The following is a 13,125-nucleotide window of genomic DNA, read 5'->3' on the forward strand; positions in this document are numbered from 1 at the left end:
CCATCATTTATAGTTGTCCATCTCTTGAAAGAGGTGACATTTCTTTTCTTTTAAAAAAATGTAATTGGATTATGAACACTAAAATAGTCACTAGTTGGTTAGCTGTGGTGCTGGTAATGTCTTTTGATTGAAAACTGGTTATTCAGGTCAGTTTGGGAAAAGTCATCAACTGTAAAATTGTGGTTTTAAAATTTTTGGTATGCATATTATAACAGAAAACATTTTAAAAAGTGGGGGTTTAGAAGGAAAACAGTATCATAAAAAGAAAAGAAAAAGGAGAAGGGCAAATATGTACTGATAAATGCTCATTTTAATAAATAATGCCACAGAAGATCCAAATTTTCTTTGCATGCTGATTAAATCAAGATCACTTTATCTTAACAATGATTTTCATGAGGTTCTTATATTAGCACTCAATTTACATAATATATAAATCCCAATATAACTATTAATTTCTTAATCAAGAGCATACATCTTCCAAAAATTCCATTTCACATCTTTATAGCTGAATGTTTTCCTGATAGATTTTTTTTTGTTTTGTTTTCAAATTGTGCCCTTCAATATAGAAACTGATACTGAATTTATCTATATTGATTTAGGTCTTTCCTCAGCCCCACTGCCAACCCACCCATCTTATTGTTAGCTCAGTGAGCTGGCACTAGTTTTGCACCTCAGGATGTTTACTCTGACTAATTTAGCTACTGATCTTAGAATGTCTGGTGTTAGGCCATAAAGTCCCAGTTGGAGCTTCCAACCATCAGCAGTTTGCATTTAGTTTCTAAATCTCTGTTTAACAGTCTTAGCATCTTACCTCTGATTGCATGAAGACAATTGCTCCTAGGGATACCTGAACCTGGAATGAACTGAAAATATTTTACAGCTTTTCAACTTGCCAGCAGTAGAAGAAAAATTCATACCAATCCCAGCGCTCTGAACAGCTGTTGCTATAAGGTGATATTGCTAAACAATCCCAAAATAGAACAAGGCAAACAACCATCCCTGCAAGGGTTCTACTATGTTTTGGAGATCTCCAGCTGGAAACTTAATTGTAATTTAAGCAGAGCAAACAGAAACAGCTTTCCTGTATCCACTCACCATACTTTTATTGAACTGGATAATTTAATCAATAAGTCACAATACTATCTAGTGTGGTGCTATATAAAATTCTAAGAGCAGAGAAATGTTATCTTCACTGCCTATTATTTCCATGTTCCTGCACAGTGTTCCTCTAGAATTTTGGTTATATGTCTCACCGTTCCAATCATGTCTTTAAACACTTGCAGTCTATTTTCTCTTTTTTGTGTTAGCACCCTACAGCCAAAGACCACCAGAAACACACATGGGCTTAATCTTGTTTGCAGCAAAAAAGGAGCATTCCAAATGATGACAATGATATCTCAGTCCCCTTCATTACAAGTTGATCTAACAGTATATTTTCCAGCTTTATACTTTAATTAATGAACCACATGTACAACTTCCCTGCTATCATATTATCTAAAGCATGGGTGGTGGTTATGGACTAGGATACAACTTCTTTTAAGACTGCCTATAAGTAGATTTTAGTTCAGAAATACATATTTGACTGGTGCAAATCTGAGATAATTTATTTCTGGCCTGAGCTTTTGTTCATGATAAGTACATCTGTACCTGTTTTAATGTGGTCTGGCCAAATAAAGTAACAGAGTGCCACAGTGGGATCCTTACTCTCCCCTTGCTGTGTTCTGGGTGATGAGAATGTATCTCGGTCACCCTCAATGATAGTTGACTTAACAACATATTTTCCAACTCTATATCTTAATTCACACAACACATGTGCAGTAATTCTTAATCCAGATCCCCCCGATGGCTGACTCAAAGCAATGTCTCTCCCATCCACATTGGTTTTACTTGGGCTGAAATCCAGCTCTTCTCAACTGCCCGGTACTGGGAAGCAGAAACTTCATTCACCCCTACCAAATCCATGCCCTTAAGAGTCAGTCTTGTTTTCTTTATGCTGCATTGATAGCAGGGACAAGACCAGGATCCATGATGGAGGGACCATATCCAGACACAAAACAGCTCACAATTCTTGCCAGTGGAATGAAGTTATATATTTTTTTAACAGAATCCTCCCAAGCTATAAAAGCCTCTCCTGTGAAAGTCCCTTATTGAATACTGAACTAGAGTAAGTTTATAGAACTGCTCCAGATTTGGTTGGTACTGAGCATGCTCACGGTTTTCCTTTCCTTGTCTTCACCTCTGCAGTACCATCTCATTATTAAAGTAACCGCACCATTAGCAGCTTCCCACCTCTGCTGTGACTAAGGGACATACTTGTTACATTCTTCTCTGTTTACTGTATGCTTTGCAGCAAAATTCTCTGCAGTAATTCCCATGGGAAATTGGATATGCTGATTTGTTAATGCTGCTCACAAAGAATATTCCAGCTTGAGATCTGATCCAAAATTGGTTCTAAAATGCATGTTCCTGACACGGTAGGTAGCCCAGCTCATGTTTCAGCTCCTCCACAGAAGACAACTTTAGTATCTTAAACACAAATCTCCTGACATCCATTCACAATGGACTGGAAAGTAGAGCCATGGAGTATAATAATGGTGAGAGCTGAGGTCTCTTTTGGGATTCCCACATGCAAACCAACATGCCTTGTCAAGTACACAATTCAAGAAAAGACAAAGGGAAATCATGCATACAGCACGGTATGGAAAGGTGGGGTGTGGAGCTTCTATGCCCTTCTGGGCACACTACGCTCCCAGAACTTTCATTTGTTCACCAACCCAAAGTTCTGATTCATTTATTCTTCATTTATATGGGAAAGATTTTTAAACAATGGAATTAATAATAGAATTTTTGTCAGTCAAATTCTGGGGAGGATAGTTAACATTGATGTAATGGACAGTTACAGGTAGAGGCTTTAATATCCCTTTAAAATTTTTGCGAATATAGTCTCTTCTGCCCTCATTATTTGCATTTTAGGATTTTCTTCATATTTCATTTCTAAGTCAGAGGAATTCCTAAAATATAGAAATATATATATTAAATACATAAACATAATTCTCAGTGCCAGCACTATGTTATATTTAAAAAGATCTATGTTTTATGCTGATTCATACCAGTTCTATAGTAGGAAACACCTCATCTTACTTGTTTGAGACAATTATTTGGTTAGTTAATTGAAAAAGCAGATTAAAGCAAAAGCATAAACAAACAAAAAATGTACACATATCTTAACATTTTTATTTCAAGTTAAAACATACATTGTGACCTTATGATGTAAAGACAAAGTCTTTTTTTTTTTTTGAGACTTAGTTTGCTGATTTGTGTTCGACATTTTTACAAAAGATACATCCCAAGGCCTCATCTATAATATTTAGCAACGGTTTCATCAGGAGAAGTAAGAACTGTACAAGGTGTGGAGCAGGAAAGAAGTGTTTTCTAGCCATGGTAGTTCAGTTGATTCATTTTCAAAAGCAAAACAAAACCATCAGTTAATCTTAAAGATTATTTATAAAATGACATATTGAGAGCTTTTTATGTTTGTAAATGAAGAAAACAACCCACTTAATAAGGCTTTTATATACATATGCAAGGGTTTATAGTTATTTAAAATATTTTTAAAGCCTTATGCCTTAAATCTCAGTGCCTATTCATTAGATAGGAGATTTTTACTTGTTTTTCCAAATACATTCTTTCCTTACTTAAGACAGTACTAAAAAGTATTTTGGAAAATTAAGAATAGAAAACACAATTCTCAACAGCAGGTCCATTTAGTTGGATAGAATGTGTTTATAACAAATTCTAAAATATATATTTTGTAGAGATAAGACTTACATAAAATGTTTATTTTGTATATATATATAAAACGCCCCTCACACCCAAACCAATGATATATTGACACTCATCCTACTTGTTAGCTATGCTGTCAGTCAAAACAGATATGACTGCTCTCTAAAGACATTTGGCAGAGAAAATTGAGATTAGAGAACAGAGATGGGTTCAGGCCTCCAAGTCAATCTGTGCAGCTTTCAATTCCAACCAATCAGTGCCACCTGCATGTGGTAATCATTCTCCCTGGTTACAAGTACTGGCAGAAACTGGAGACCTGCTTTTCAAGCTAGAGCAAAATAAGCTAAATATAAATGTGAAAATCCTCTTCATAGTAAAATTTTCATCTTCTTTTAAGAAAAAAAAGGAAGAAGGAACAGAACTGTTTTATTCACATTTTCAATAATTTGTAGTAAGGTCAATTAAGCTTAAACACATGAATGAAGGAAAACCATAGTGGGGATGTTATCTTGTGGGGCCCATAATAAGAATTCAAACTGCAGTCCAATATCCAGCATGGGGCTTTAAACTGCTGTGCTGGTGCCCGCTACACCAGTTCCTTTTTAGTTACTCGTTAGAGCTGTGTGGGCTTTTCATCTCTTGAAACTTGCCAACCTCAGGCATATTTTATGAGTTACCAACTTTGAAACTTTTGCAGAATACATTCAAATATCACTTGTGCAGGCAGCAGGATTACAAATGTTTCTCCAAAGATTAAAAAAAGTATATAGGAAGGAAACCATAGAATGATAACTAGTAGCATTTTCTCATTGCTTCCCACGGATCTCTCTTATTTTCTGTAACTTCAAATGAAGTCAGGCCTTGAGTTAGGGGTCAGCCAACCATCATACTGAGGTTATCTTTCTCAATTAAATCTTTCTGCAGAAAAACACAAACACTGTTGAAAAGCTTCTTCCATTTTGTTTTTTCAGCCATTAAACTGTTATTTGTGGGTAAAATAAGATATTGCTTAATAATTTAGTATTTTTATTTCCCCTGTTCCAACAAATTCTCATCTCTCAATATGTAATATTTATTTAAAAGATTATAAATATGCAAAAGTTCTTTTTTTAAACTTTCAAATATCAGGTTAAAAACACAGTATTCCCAATGTCCACAGAGGTCCATTGTTATTTTTAACCAAAAATAATGCCTGTGGAACCCCAGAAGGCATTATGGATGGCTGGGTGTTAGATCTAATAAATAGGACAAGTCCGGTATTAGATCTTGAATTAAGCTGTTCTGAAAATTTGGCCTATATAACTAGCTCAGTGAGAAAGATTAAAACTGATTTTGGGGGGTTTTTGAGAACAGGCCTACATAGTTTGCCTTGATTATGAACAAAATGAATAATTATAGAATATCTAGTATATTTTAGAGTCTCAATGTTGTAGAAATATTTGCTACTGTATATCCATCCTTCCTCTAGATATTATTTGAGGTCAGTTTATGAAGTCTCCACGGGAATTTGCCTCTGGATTCTTGCAGAGGAGGGGTATGCATAACCGAGCCAAAGAGTATACTGAATGGTGAAGGGCCTGTCTATTCAGAGAGAATCTCAGAAATTTGGGGGATTTATAGGAAATGTTTATTTTTCTCCTGAACTAGGAATTTAGGAGCTGCAGCCATCTTGCTACCAGAAGGCGAGTCTGAAGGTAATTGTTCCAGTTTACTCAAAACAAAGCCAAGATAAGGTCAGATAGAAATCAAGACCTGGAATATTGTTTAAGCCACTCCCATCAAACCTAATCAGAAGTCACTTCTAACAGGGCACTTTTCAATTAATAAAGCACTAGCCATGAAAGGCCACAACACAGCCGACTGAACCTTACTGGTAAACCCAGGGGCCAGCAGCAGAACTGCGCCAACGACATGCCCACTCTGCACACACCAGGGAGAGTTAGCTCTCTACATGCATCTGTTAGAACACAATCGTTTTATAAGCATGTTGGTCCTGAAGGGATGTTTGGTTGTTTTGTTTTAAAAGATGGGAAGAGAGAAACGAGTTATTGCTGCCCATCTTTCAGATGAAATAATTAGTTAAAGTAAGAACATTATTCACTGCACTACGTCTCACACACTCCTAGGTAAGACGATGCCTTGAACTGAAAGAAATCATGGCTAAAACTGGAAATACTAATTGAAGCCTTATCCAATCTATCCAACTTACTTTAAAGTAACCATTAATAATAGTAAGTCATTTAAAAAATGAAAAATCTTGTAAAAGCTTTAAGCCAGACAGGATGCTAGGAAAAAAAGCATAAACCATGAGTGTGCTAGGAAATCCAAGACACATAAATGATCTAGCTATGAGGAATTATAAAACTGAAGGATGGGTGAGGTATGTACAATGACCTATGACCTTTGGCTAATACGTAACAAAAACATGACTTAGCTAATCAACATTCTTCTATAGACTCTTGTGTACTGCTATGACATAACTTAAGAATAAAAAGATAACTAGAATAAAATTTCCTTATCCTAAAATGACACATTCATTGATGGAGAAAGACATGTTTTTAGCTGGTTACAACATGAACATTACAAGTAAGGTACAGGCAGGATGTATTAAGCACTCAGCAGATTGACTACTTAGCTCTGCTTGGGGAGGCAGGAGAGGAAGCAACCAGAAAATCTCCAAAAAGGAGTAAAATATGAGCTGTATAACAATGGAAAAATAGATATCTGGCAGGTAATTAAGAAAAAGAAAAGTTTAGTCTTGAGTAAGGGAATAGAAGACAGGGAAGCACAAGGTCTAAAAGGAAATCGTATATATATTTCATAGTCTGTAAATCACTTAATATACCAGAAAATACCCAGGCACAGTTGTTCATAGGTGACATTGTGAGAGTTTAATTGAGGGTACTCAGTTTAGCTAAAATAATTACACAGCTCATATTTATAAACCACTTCACAGTTCATTGAAGCATTTTACATACATTAACAATTACTATGTATACTCCTAAAGATGTCATATAATGGCATAATAATTTTAGGTTGAATTTTCTTATGAAAATATTAAATCCTTCTAAGCCTTATTTTTGCCAGAGTGAAATGACTAAGAAAGAAATTTTTGTGAATAAATATATTACATCTCTTCAGAATCCATTCCTTGGTAGTTTTTCAGCAAATCCATTGGTACTTTAGGGTTTCTGGGGTCCCAAAAAATTTATAATGGTTAGTTTCTTCAAGTGAACTTAATAAAAGATTCCTTATTTTCAACAAAAAAGCTTTGATTAAAATTCTGGAAGCCAATGGTGTTACCTTTTATTAAACCTGTGAAAAAAATAAAATGAAAGAAATTCCCTAAGGATTTAAAGAACATTTTATTCCCCCTTTTTACAATATAGCGGTTTCCACTTTAGTGTTCATCTTTAAAATATAGATGCAACCTCACCATGAAAATTATGTGTAGAACCAAAAGATGAACAACTTGCATTGATTCCCACCTGAATGCCCAGAGAGCCAAGAGAGTCCTTTCATTTAATTAAGCCAAATTAAATTCTAATACAAATTTAGAAACACTTACTTTCAAAATAATCAAGGTGTGCAACTTCTCTCTAAACCCTCTGCTTGCCAAGGTTTTCCCATTAGTTTGACAGGCATTTATATCACGTCATTAAAAACCTTCTTCTTTGCTTAACAGAAATTGTTCAATCCAGAGATAGATATTTTTACTCAAGCACAGTATGTTCTGCTTTCTCATAATGACCTACTGTTCTAATCTCTTAGTTTATGATGTACTTAGTTTTTATTCTAATGCCTGGTACTAATGGTTGATATTTTACATGCTTGGACCATTAAGTGCATAATGAATTACATCTGGTTTTTCTTCTCTCTCAAATGAGTTAAGTAGAAAGGAAAAATCTAACACTATTAATGATCTATACAGATATGTAGCATAATGTGGAATCTGATAACATCCTACTTTTATGGTTCTTTTAGTATGCTGTGCTGCCATAATAGTGTATCAGAAACTGTGTGGCTTAAGTAACAGAAAATTATCTCACACTTCTGGAGGCTAGAAGTCCAAGATCAAAGTGTCCACAGGGGTAGTTTTCACTGAGGGTTATAAGGAAGAATCTGTTTCATGTCATTCTCCTAGTTTCTGGTGGCCTGGAGGCACTCTGCTGTTCCTTGGCTCTGCGTACACCACCCTGACCTCTGCTTTCACTTTCACTTGGAGTTCTGTGTGTGTCTACATCCAAATCTCCTGCTTTTTTAAAGACCACAGTCATATTGGATTAGAGCTCTCCCTAATTAACTCATCTTGATCATCTGCAAAGGCCCTATTTCTAAATAAGGCCACATTCACAGGCACTGGAATTTAGGACTCCAACAACTTTTTGTTATTTCACCCTTAACAGTAACTGGTGTAGGGTCCAAAGAGCAGGCTGACAAAAGATGGGCCATTGTAACATGCAGATTACTTCAGAGCTGAAAATAATCAACTCTGACCTCCCCTCACTTCAACTGAATAAAAAAAATTTACATAGAAGACCCACTCCAGGAAGAGAGCTTTCACCATAGAAAAGTATATCATAATAAAACCTAGGGGTGACAGACAGGGACGCATATGGCAAAGTCTGTTAAAATTCCTCTTCGTGTCCCATTGTTTCTGTGTGGCCCAGCAAACAATTGTTTATTCAAACATTTACTCTTTCATATTCCTATGAAATGTTTCATTTTCCTTTGAAGTCTCAGACTCCTACCCCCATCTTTTTGGTTCAGAATGACACATATACCTCATTCTCCCTGCTGTCTTTGGAATCTACATCTATGGATTCCGTGTAGATATATAATTAAACTGTTTTTTTCTCCTGTTCATCTGTCTCATGTCAATTAGACAAGCTAAAAGACCCTCAAGGGTAGAGGAAATTTCTTCCTCCTCAACACTGAATTTTTTTATTTAACGGACTAAGAAAATGCTTAACTGTATGTCACAACACTTGGGTTTAAACCCATCCCCTATCATTCATGCAGGAATAATGTAATTTATTCATACTCTAAGCTTTCAAATGCCTAAATATCCACAAATATACCTGGGTATTCAGGTTTACTTTATCTTATATGCATCAGGAATGAAGACAAAATATCATGGAAGAAAAGAGTGGAGTGAAAACTTTTAATAGGGCCTTAAAGAAAAGTGGGAATATTCAGAAAAGAATGGAAATGAAATAAAGAAGTAAAAGATATCCAAGGAAAAGTAGTTGAAGTAGAAGACTGAAAAAAAAAATCCATTCAGATTCGCTGAAGAATAAACCATTCATGAGGTCTTAATTCTTGATTCTGTCCTTTGAGAGGCTCTAGAAGCAATGACAAGTAATAGTTAGACTGAGAGCCAAGCATGGCTTCTAAATACTAACTCTTCACTAATAGGAACCAGGACTTTTTGTAGAAATGCCTGGCTCTAGGCTCAAACAGGAAAAATAAAGGGTGAACCTGGACAATCTTGTTGTTTCTGACTGTAAGGAAGTACTCATAAATGAGACACATGAGGAGGACACAGAAACCAACTTGAAGGAACTCCCATGACTAAATATGTTGCAATTCAGCATCAAATTAAATAATGATAGTAAAAGATTAAGTTAAGCTACTATTATATCATTTTTAATAATTTATATGTCTGTATTTATATGAAAACCCCTTCTTGCAGTACAGGATCAAGTAATATATATGGAAGGAATGAAGAGATCCAAAAAAATCACCATTTGGCAAATAACAACAGTTACTCAGGCAAGACTCATAAATGGATACTAAAAGTAGTGAGTGACATTTTGAGGTGTCAGAAAATATTTTTATTATCTCAAAAGAACTCCCCACAAAATAGTGGAAAAATTTGGCAAGAGCAACTTAATAAAGTATCAAGTTAATGTGACCAGTAATCAAACATATCAACACTCTGTGATGACTGACATAGGCACTGAGAGTAGCACACCACTGCTTCTGCTGTGTTCCTGACAAAACACCATAACCTGAATCTGGACACATCAAACAACCAAAGAGAGATGCAGTTCATGAAAATTACTGATCTGTCAAAAAAAGGTTAATATCCCAAAATATAAGAGACCCAAAAGAATGAACTGCATGATCCAGGAGTTTCTTTTGATATAAATGGCATTATTGGGACAATTACTAAACCTGAATGCTGTCTTTAAATTAGGTAATACTGTACCAGTGTTTATTTCCTAATGCCACTGAGTGTGCTATATTCAGTGAAGAAGATACAGAGGAAGGGATATAATATCAGTAACTTACTTTCAAGTGGAATTTGGGGTTAGGGTGAATAGTACATGATAATTCTTATACTATTCTTGGAACTTTCTGTGTTGAAATCATGTTAAAATTAAAAAATAAAAGTTAAAGGTTACTCATTTAACCTCTTACATGTTGGGGAGTAAGACATGGAAAGAGAATAAAGGGATTAATCCTGGATTATGAAAAGTAGAAAATAGATGCTAGCGTGAAACAGTGAAAAACTGACAAAAGGAATTAAGAATTTCAGCACTACCTGGACATAGAAGATGAGCAAATTCAGCAACACTGGGAAAGGGCAGCAGGAGAAGATGTAGTTGGAATGTATTGCCTTTAAGAAACTCCTCCAGTAGTGGAAAACAAAATGTGAGGAAGGTATGTGCAAAGAGGAAGATGAACATGTTAATAAGCACATGTAACCCAAAAATGTGGCTGAAAAAAAGATATTTTCAGTGGGCTAAAGTCTTGCATTCTGTGTATAATGGCATTAGCCAGTAACATATGCATTATTTTTAATATATGTATATTAGAATGACACAAATGGCAAGGACTAGAGAAAATGGTGTGACAAAAAGTATACACGTGCCCAGAGGGCCAGTATGTCCTGGCATCACAGTGTGTTCACATCAGTATTTCTAATTGTTGTTTTAATTATGCAAGATCTTCAATTTCTGCTCTTTCATTGCTGTCACCTAATTGAGGATTTTTATTTCTTCTGACACCAAGCTTTCCATATTTCAGCTTGTTTCTGATTTTAGAAACCTGAAATCCTCTACCATCTTTCTGGTGTTCTGGAGTACGGAACAGTTTTTCCAGGACTCAGCTGTCAGATTTTAGGTCATTACTTTGACTCCTTGAGCTTGAGTATCTACCTGAGTTACCACCTCTGCAAACTCAATGCACTCTTTATTACCACATTTGAAAAAGATACTTGCTCTGAATTAATATCATGGTCCTCATTTCTCTTATACTTTAAAGAACTTCAGCTACTCTCCTACAGTATTTAGAGCTTTGGTTAACATATAAATCATAAAAATGAAGTTTTCAATAAAGACTTATCTGCCTATTGTCACCATTACTTTTTACTATATTCCTTTATTGTTGCCCCAAATTTGTCAGGACTAACCTCCTACATGTACTGACTTAAATGCATACCATTGTCTTACTAGCCAAGCAAAAAAACTCCTTTTTTTTTCCCCTAAAGAATATACCAAATAAAATATGGCCATTTGGTACTTTTAGTGGAAAATATTGAAAGTATTTTTATTTCAACATGTTTTCTTGATTCATTTAAGCTTAACAGATTTATAATTAATTTACACATTGTATGAATGTGTGTAAAATGCAGAATCTAAGTTAATACATGTTTACTGCTTTAGAGCTGAACAGCCAATTTATATGTCTAGATCCAAATTTACTAATGTTTTATTCAAATTTAGTCATGTTTAAAACGTTCAGAACAGTCACAATGCTTAGAGAATCTTACACAATATTCCCTTTGTATTGTCCAACTATTTTACAACCTAATGGTGAATTCTAATATTCAAACTGAATATTGAAAATGTACATAGATTGAAACTTAAAATGGTTATTTTGAAGACATATTTAAAAGTGGCCAAAAGATGCCATCCGTTTTAAGGAATCAAGGGATATTAAACAAGCACAAACTTGTCTAGATGATTCTTCATCAAGTTTCAATGGAGTGATACAAGTATATGGAATGACAGAATATTTGGAGCAGTGGTTATCAAAAAGGACTCTAAATAATTTTCAGAAAGCCCTCCAAAGTTGAACCCACTGGGGTGGTAACTGTGAATTATTATGTAAACATTCACTGGAGTAGCTGTTTTTCAGAATTTCACATCCCTTGGATAACTGGGAACACCACTGTTAATCCTTGTTGAATGCATATTTTCAGGATTTTTCAATTAATATGCTTCAAATCACATAAGGATAAAATATTTCAACTGACTTTTTAATAAGAATTTGTCATAATTCTTTTTCTAAAAATGCATTACTGAATCCTATTTAACATGGAATGCAGTTTCAAAGCACAAATCCAAAACAAAGGCTAGAAATGATTTCAATATTCAGATAAAAATAAGTGATTAAGTAGATTAATGAATGGATGGATGAAATAATGGATATTAGTTTAATAGGAACATACACAGATAGCTAGATAGCTAGATCAATAGAGACGACTTAGTCAAATGGTAATCACAAGAGTCTGGAATCTATCTGCATTCAAATACTAGGTAGGTCATTTTTTTAGCTGTGTGTACCAGGGAGATTTACTTCTCTGTCTTCTATTTTTAACAATAGCGATAATTTTAGTACATCCATTGATATGGATGTAGTGAAGATTAAAATAATTTAATCCAGATAAAAGGGCCTATAGGTAGTATTGTATTAGTTTACTAGGGCTTCACTAACAAAATACCACAAAATAAAGGCCTAAACAATAAAGATGATATTTTCTTCCATTTCTGGAGCCTGGAATTTCAAGATCAAAGTGTCAGTAGATCTGGTTTCTCCTGCCCCTCTCCTTGGTTGCATGATGCCAGTTTCACTGTGTCTTCATATGGCCTTTTCTGTGTGTGTGTACATCCCTGGTATTGCTTCCTCTTCTTATAAGGACATCAGTCACATAGGTTTAGGGTATCACCCTTAAGACTTCATTGAATCATAATTACCTCTTTAAAGGCCCAACCTCCAAATATAGTCATATTGAGGGTTAGGGTTCCAAATACACGTTTTGAAGGAACACAATTCAATCCATAACAGGTATTAAATATTATTCATAATCAATATATAATTATTTGATCCATGATTAAGAATAATATAATGGCCACAATGGCAAAAATGAATTTATGTTCAAATGAATAAAAGTTCTATTTACAGCTATAAATGTCTGAGAATAAATATATTGTGGAGCAATTTGCAGTTCCTCTGCCTAGAACCTAACTTCAGCATGAACATAGCCATTTCAAATTATAATCAAAACTTTGACAACTGCCCCCCAGTGTCATCGAATATAATGCTAAGTCC

At 34.8% G+C, this 13,125-nt stretch overlaps 1 pseudogene; it reads right to left on the reverse strand.

Moving 5' to 3' along the window:
- Positions 1-356: 356 nt before the first annotated feature.
- The window catches only part of LOC118933583 (3-ketoacyl-CoA thiolase, mitochondrial-like), a 69,268-nt pseudogene continuing 56,499 nt past the window's right edge, over positions 357-13,125 (reverse strand).

This window comes from Manis pentadactyla, chromosome 6 (genome assembly GCF_030020395.1).
Source record: "Manis pentadactyla isolate mManPen7 chromosome 6, mManPen7.hap1, whole genome shotgun sequence".
In the NCBI taxonomy this organism is placed as follows: domain Eukaryota; kingdom Metazoa; phylum Chordata; class Mammalia; order Pholidota; family Manidae; genus Manis; species Manis pentadactyla.